This window comes from Brienomyrus brachyistius, chromosome 1 (assembly GCF_023856365.1).
Source record: "Brienomyrus brachyistius isolate T26 chromosome 1, BBRACH_0.4, whole genome shotgun sequence".
NCBI lineage: Eukaryota > Metazoa > Chordata > Actinopteri > Osteoglossiformes > Mormyridae > Brienomyrus > Brienomyrus brachyistius.
In genome coordinates, this window is record NC_064533.1 from 4,812,938 (window position 1) to 4,820,193 (window position 7,256).

At 47.6% G+C, this 7,256-nt stretch overlaps 1 long non-coding RNA gene across 6 annotated transcripts in view; it reads left to right on the top strand.

Moving 5' to 3' along the window:
• Positions 1 to 5,029, top strand: part of LOC125730850 (uncharacterized) — a 56,675-nt gene extending 51,646 nt beyond the window's left edge. For 5 of the 6 annotated variants that reach the window (XR_007391167.1, XR_007391149.1, XR_007391161.1 and 2 more), the window contains one exon: positions 3,848 to 5,029. This is a non-coding gene — a long non-coding RNA (uncharacterized LOC125730850). The remainder of the gene's footprint in view (positions 1 to 3,847) is intronic. The other variant, XR_007391155.1, reaches the window with a different exon arrangement.
• The last annotated feature ends 2,227 nt before the right edge of the window (positions 5,030 to 7,256 follow it).

Consider the following 7,256-nt stretch of genomic DNA (forward strand, 5'->3'; position numbering starts at 1 on the left):
GGACGTCTAATTCTTCATCCACATTTTTTGCAGGACAGCAGCCCTGTGGAGTCACCCTATCTTTTCCTAGCAGCTTCTGTAATGAACTGCCTCCCAGACTCCCTGATTGGTCTACGTGTTGGCCCCACCCCTCTCCTGTGCCACACATACCCTTCCCGTCCGAGTCTAACCAACTGCTCCCTTTCCCGCCTCCTGCCACTAGGGCGGCGTCACAAAAGGGATCTCCGGCATGGCACCATCGGGGACGCAGCAGAACCCCATGGCACACGACAGACTTCAGATTACACGGACATATGGTGTCCCGTTCCGGCAGGACGCGCCCGTAGGACGGTGTCTGCTCTCTCGCCGCGCTTCCTCTGGTGAACTTTCCGGCCGCCCCAGCGTCTCCGCCCGCGTCGCTGTGACGCATGCTGCCGACAGCACTTCCTAATGGCCCGGCAGTGTCCGCCAGGAGAGATTCTCCTTCGTGCCTTTCGGTCGGTGTCTCTGGAGCCCGTTTGTTTATGGTTATACATAGCAGATGGTAGCAAAAAAAAAAAAGTCGTCACATGTCTCACGAAACTGCTCTGTGGCCTGCTGGGATTTGGGGGGGGGACAACACTGTGCTTGGCCCCCGCTGTGATTCAGGGCGTGGTGGTACTGTGCTCTGTCCCTGCTGCGAGTCAGAGGGTAGCCGGAACTGTGCTCTATGCCTCCGGATAACCGGGGGGTGGATCTGTGTTCTGTGCCCGTTTGGACACGGAGGGAGGTGGGTTTTGTGCCCTGCGCCTGCCAGAAAGGCTCCCCCCCCCCGCTTGCAGCTTTACCTGCAGGGTGAGAGGCTCTGATTGGCCTATCTGTGTCGATGGTGCCTCTCACCACGACCGAGAAGCATTTTTTCCGACCGGACTATGAATAGCCCACGATGGGGGCATTTTTAGGTGCGCGCTGGAATGGAGAGCCGAACGCGGGGGTGGGGAGGGGTGGCATTATCTTTATACTGAGGGCCCAAAACGCAGGACGGGAGGAGATGCCGTCGGCCTGGCCTGTCAGGGGCTTTTGTGGGGGCACAAAAGAGCAGTTAGCAAGGATTTATTTTAATCCTGGAGGTGTCGTAAATGGAGGGGAAATAAGGGGAGTACCGAAACTGCAGCTCCAAAGTCAGGGTACGAGATGGGGGGGGCGGTATTTATAGGCAGAAAGTGGTAACCAGAGAAAGTGTAAAGGTGTTGTATTTCTTCCTGTTATTGGGGGGGGGGGGCGTGCCTATTTTAAATACGGTGGGCAGATCAGAAGGTGGCACCCTCCCTGAACCTTCCGCTTGGAGGGCTCTCTGGCGCCTCCTACCAGGGGCACCCTGGTGCTGCCCAGGACGAGGGCAGTTACACTTTGGAGATGTGGCCCTTTTCCATCCTGGGGACCCTGAGCTAATTCGCTGCTCCCTGCTTGTGATGGTTCTTGGGGCAGCATGAAGGCCGTCATTCTGGTGTCGTCCCCAGCTTGCTGAAGCACAGGCTTCTGTCCTCATGGTATAAATCAGAAATAGCAGGAAACCGATAACAGGAAACAGATTCTGTTTTGTGCATTTTTGGGGGTATTTCCTACATGTGGATCTGTGTTTATCCAAGTTTCAGCATGTCTCCTGTGATCAAGGGTGTAGGAGAGAGTCTCATATTAAGGGAGACACAATAATTTAGCTGTAAAGGTGTATTTATTTAGGGGAGGGTGTCCCCCTGTCCCTCCACCTCCTGCGCCCCTTGCTGAGATAACACCAGATCTCTTAGTAAGGGAGATGTTACGCTAAGCACCTAGCAGTTTGGGGTCTGGATCCACTTAGCATGGAGTCAGTGAGGCATGTTTATCTGTGTATGACTTTGGGTGTACACCTGTGTCTGCATGTTAGTGTGTGTGTGTGTGTCTGTGTGTGTGTGTGTGTCTGTGCGTGTCTGTGTGTGTCTGTGTGTGTGTGTGTGTGTGTGTGTGTGTGTGTGTGTGTGTCTGTCTGTGTATGTGTGTGTGTGTGTGTGTGTGTGTACGTGTGTCTGTGTGTGTCTGTGCGTGTGTGTGTGTGTGTGTGTGTGTCTGTGCGTGTGTGTGTGTGTGTGTGTGTGTGTGTGTGTGTACGTGCCACAGTGCCACTGACAGTGTCTGGCACAGAGGGCAATGAAGCCCAAGATGTCCCCAAAGGTCACGGAGGACATCTGGTCTGACTTTGACCCCCCCCCCCACTTACCCCGGTGGTCCAGGATAGGCCTTGCATGTTAGATTGAGCCACTTCCTTCACCGATTATTAATAGGGATTTATGACAGCTCTGTCCAGTGGGGCAAGGGGGAGGGAGTCCTCTTTCAAAATCTTGTCTGCATTCTTCCTGTTTGCACTCAGTAACCCCCCCCCGACCCCCCAGTACAGTGTGGCAGCAAGTGCTGTTGGTGACAGGTCGATAAATATAGTTTAGAAGTGGGGCCTGTCTGGCCTGTAGGGGGCAGCATGCTGGCTCCTAGACAGCACAGACTAATCACATCTGTTTCCTGGCAGAGTGTGAAGGCTGCACCAACTGTATATCCGACCCTCCAGCTGCCTGTGCTCTCAGCTCCCCTCTAGTAGGGACGAGTCATGCCGATTGGCTGCTTGTTGACCAGAACATCCAGTAACTGTGTCAGTACTGTATCCATGCAAGTCAGTAACATGTCTGTGGTGCAGGGACCAGTAACTCTGTCAGTACTGTATCCATGCAAGTCAGTACCATGTCTGTGGTGCAGGGACCAGTAACTCTGTCAGTACTGTATCCATGCAAGTCAGTACCATGTCTGTTCTGCAGGGACCAGTAACTCTGTCAGTACTGTATCCATGCAAGTCAGTACCATGTCTGTTCTGCAGGGACCAGTAACTCTGCCAGTACTGTATCCATGCAAGTCAGTACCATGTCTGTTCTGCAGGGACCAGTAACTCTGCCAGTACTGTATCCATGCAAGTCAGTACCATGTCTGTTCTGCAGGGACCAGTGACTCTGTCAGTCCTGTGTCCAAGTTCCCACCTTCTTTCCTAGACCAAATTTGCCCCTCATAACTGAACTACTCTCTGTACCGACACTGGTGCAGCACTGCACAGTTCAGGCTCTCATGGAACAACTGACATACACTCGTGTGCAGATGCGGTTCTGCATGTGTGTCTGCTACCGTGATGAACTCCTTCATTTAGTGTCATTTTACCCCCTTCGCTGAGCATGGCTCATAACGTTTTATTTCAATGAATATATATGAAAAAGTGAATGAGAATCTGAATAGGCTTTTACTTAGAGCACTTTGATCCAGACATGGCACTGCGAACGTGTGATGTGCTGCATTAAGGCTGCAGTGTTGTGCGTCTTCAGGAAGATGATGCATAATTAAGATTTTATGATTCCTTTGATAGTTTCCCGTCACGCTTACAGGATCCAGACTTTATTGGAAACGTCATAGTAAACAGAAGATTATTTATGAGGCTCTGGGATTGTAGTAACGTTGCACGTCCCAGTGAAACAGGGAGCCTGGTTTGGACCGGCTGATTCATTGGTGGAGCAGGCTGGCCCAGCTTGAGATATTGATCCCCCCCAGGCCCCTCTACCCTGGCTTACAGGGTCGGAATATGAAATAGCAGTTGATATGATTGATGGTTGGGCTTTGATGTCAGATGTCAGGCTTGGGACAGTACTCTTATTTGACCATTAGGGGGACCCACAGAGCACTGGGATCTCATTTCTTTTCAGTTTGCTTATCTGCATGAGGTTCCCTTTATGAATCCTAGCCTCATTCTCAGGTGGGCCAAAAAAAAACAGTCTATTTACATTTTTTTTTCTTTTTTTTTTTTTTTGTTAATTTCTCGTTACAGGTTCAGGTGTCCAGAAAGTCCGGGAAAGCCACGGTGGTATCACCCACAAGCGAGCGAGCAGACGAAAGCCATTGACAACAGCGCATAAACCTAGCGCATAAACGTGTGGTGGAACAGCAGGACGTTGAAAACAAGTCCTTAAAAACACTTTTGTGAGCCACATTTCTCTGCATCGTCCCTGTATTCTCCACACAGGCTGTTGGAACTGAGACCAATGCTGTCCCTTCTGGAAAGAAAGCGATATGTTTGCCCCGCAGCCATGCATCTGTTGCGAGCATGCGTCTACGAGGGTAATGCTGTGCTTCACACCCGCTCAACAGCCATACAGTAACCACCAGAAAGATCATGTTAAACTTGCATACATGCTTTCCATTTTCTTCCTTTAAAACATGCTGCTCCTTTCCTTGCAGCTTTAATCTCCCTGTAAAAGCCCTGGGTACGAGCCTCTCGCATGTCCTTCACAGACTGACTGTGACTTTGCTGCCCCCTGGTGACCAAGACGGAGATGGCTGCCCTGACCCCTCTGAGGTGATTGTATTTTTTTCTCCCCTTCTCTTTCCTTTCATCCCTGTCCTCTGTTAGTATCTTCTTCCCAGGCATGCTGGACCAGATGCGGCTGACGAGCACGTATCCGGAGGAAAGCAAAAAACTGTCCTTTGGGGTGAGGTAGTAGGTTGTATAGTTTTAGGGTTTTACCCTTCCTGTCAGATAACTATACAACTTACTGTCTTTCCTGGAGTGGCTGTGATGTCATCGCTTGAAGATCGCGCTCACGAGGACTCGTCCACCATACGTGTGTCATGTTCCATGGCTTGTTTACCAAGATCACGGATGGGAGAGCTTGCTGGAAGCCCTTTTCCCAAAACTCCGGCCCGGTCTCTCCTCCTGATGTCCGCACAGGGTGAGGTAGTAGGTTGTGTGGTTTCAGGGTAGTGATTTTGCCCCCGTCAGAAGATAACTACACAACCTACTGCCTTCCCTGAAGGACAGCAATGCAGCTCGTGACAGCAAGCATGGTCCCATAGATCGGTAACGACAGCGTTAGTACATGGCGAATGTAAACAGAGGCAAATTGACATTACTAAATAATATAAGGTAAGGAACCTGAGAATGAAAATGCTACATTTACACTTATGTAAATTCTGAAAGGGTGATGAGACAATAAAAAATTAATTCAAAACAGTCATCTGTAGTGTCCTTACTTTTTATAGCTCTGTATACTTTGGTCTCTGCAGTTGGGGGACGTTGATAACATGCAAGGTGGAAGGTAGAGGATTTCCCAAAATTAGCCGGAGACAGATCTAATTCCGCATACCATATTATATTTGGCTGTCAATGGTTCCCAGGAACGGACCATAAAGACCGAAAACATATTTGCGTCCTGAATGACAGTTGCCACGAATAAGCTGAAATCTTGAAAAGGAATGTGGAGGACAGCTACAGCCCCGCGGCATTCGTGGGGTTAGGACGCCAGGTCAAAGGCCGTGGTTACCGGTCTGTGAGCCCTCAAATCAGCTCGTATATCGTGACGAAGCCAAAGGCAGCACCGCCTTAAATAAAGCATCTAATCTTTAGGCTCTCAGAAGTGGGATTCAGGTGGTACAACATGGTAACTGAGAGTCGCGTTATCTACCCGTATCGGAAAGGCTTGGAGACCGAGAAAAAAAGGAGACTGGGAAATGGGATCAGAGCTTCCGGGTTTAGATTGTCAAAATGAAATATTCCAAATGCGCCCACTCCCCGAGTCAGGAAGACAGAATGTTTCACTGGACAGTAGGTGCACTTGAGGTTAACGATCTGGGCTTGTTAGAAACATACTGCAGTTTCAAGTATCATGAGGGATGCTGGTCACCCCACGTTCGTTTTTTGTGATGAATGAGTTCAATTTCCCGCTGGACGAATGACACGAGCAGCAGCAGTGTAACCCACGTGAGTTGCTTTGGTTAAAAGCATAATCGGGGACGTGTTTCCACAACTGTTTCAACGCGATCCTGCTTTTCCTCGTGAATCCCTGAGACTGTGTTCGGACAGTGTTTACAGACTCCAGTGATGTTTGAACCGAAAATTGAAACTGCTACTACGCTCAGTCCTCTTTGCACTTGAACATCGTTCTTTCATCTATTGCACGTAAGGGATTCATCTGTCCGATCTTATTTATCTCTTGTGCAGGGATATAAACACGACTGCCACAGATATTAAACATATACAAACAACACTAATCCTGGTTTCGGCTGAGGACCAAGTCGTTTTTATTTTATTTTTTTTAGCATCACTTGTTTCTGGAAAGCGTGAAGTCTTTAGCTTATTCGTCCGTCTCACACCCTCCCCACGTCCACAAGCGGCGTCCCTTTCTGAAAAACAGCATTCTAACTCATGCTCGGTGCGCCATCTACTGTTTGCTTATGATATTACGTTGTTCTGGTAATAACTAATTTAGACTTTCAACAGAACAAACGCATATCGAATGACATTCATTTAAATACATTTTGGGTGTTTACCTACTAAACTTTAAAAACTTTTCAGCATACGGAAGTTTTAACATGCGTTTTGAGGAAATAAGATTCCGCGTGAGAAAAGAGGGTGTTGTATGTTTTGAAAATAAAATGTTTCATTTTCATTACTAAATATATGTCTAGTCCTTCATTAAACAATAACCAAATGTTTACAAAGCGCCTGTAGCTATAGGTTTGTACAAAAGACATAGGTTAATGAAATGCTGTAAGTCAGTTTTCCTTTTTATATGTACATCGTATTTAAAAAGACTGATCACACTGCATTCCTTCCGGTATGACAGTATTAGTATACTTATCTGGCGTTCCCCGTCGTTATCGACATATAAAATGTGTGGTTTTCGTCGGCAGATGGGGGTAGATTGCCCTTTTCCGTAACGTTATCGTTACCACGTCATGATTTCTTTTTTGGAAATCTGTACTCTGATGCAGGCTTGGTGCACGTGAATGCTTTGAATTGACTAGGAAAACATTAATTATCCTTTTTGAGAATAATATTGATTTGATTTTAAAAGTCTGCTCAGACATTGATTTTGAGTAAATACATCCAGGAATTAAAAGTAGAGTAAGTCACTTCAAACATGTCATTCTTAACATCTTAAGGAGTGAATCCTGAAATTACGATCCGCGCAAATCCAGGTGTTTTTCCACTCTGACCGTCCCACGGTCCTAACGAACACAACACCCCAAATGAATTTATGAATCAGAGACCTGTAAGGCATTAATAACCCCTATGAACATAGCAGCTAATTACAGACGACGCTTGACAATTGTCGTATATGTTAGTGATTTGATGTACTTTCATAATTCTTTTGGGAAGCTCCCATGTCAACAAAATCTTATGCTGTTACATGTTTCTCCTTCCCTCTACTTGGACTGTAATACTTTGTAAAATCTAT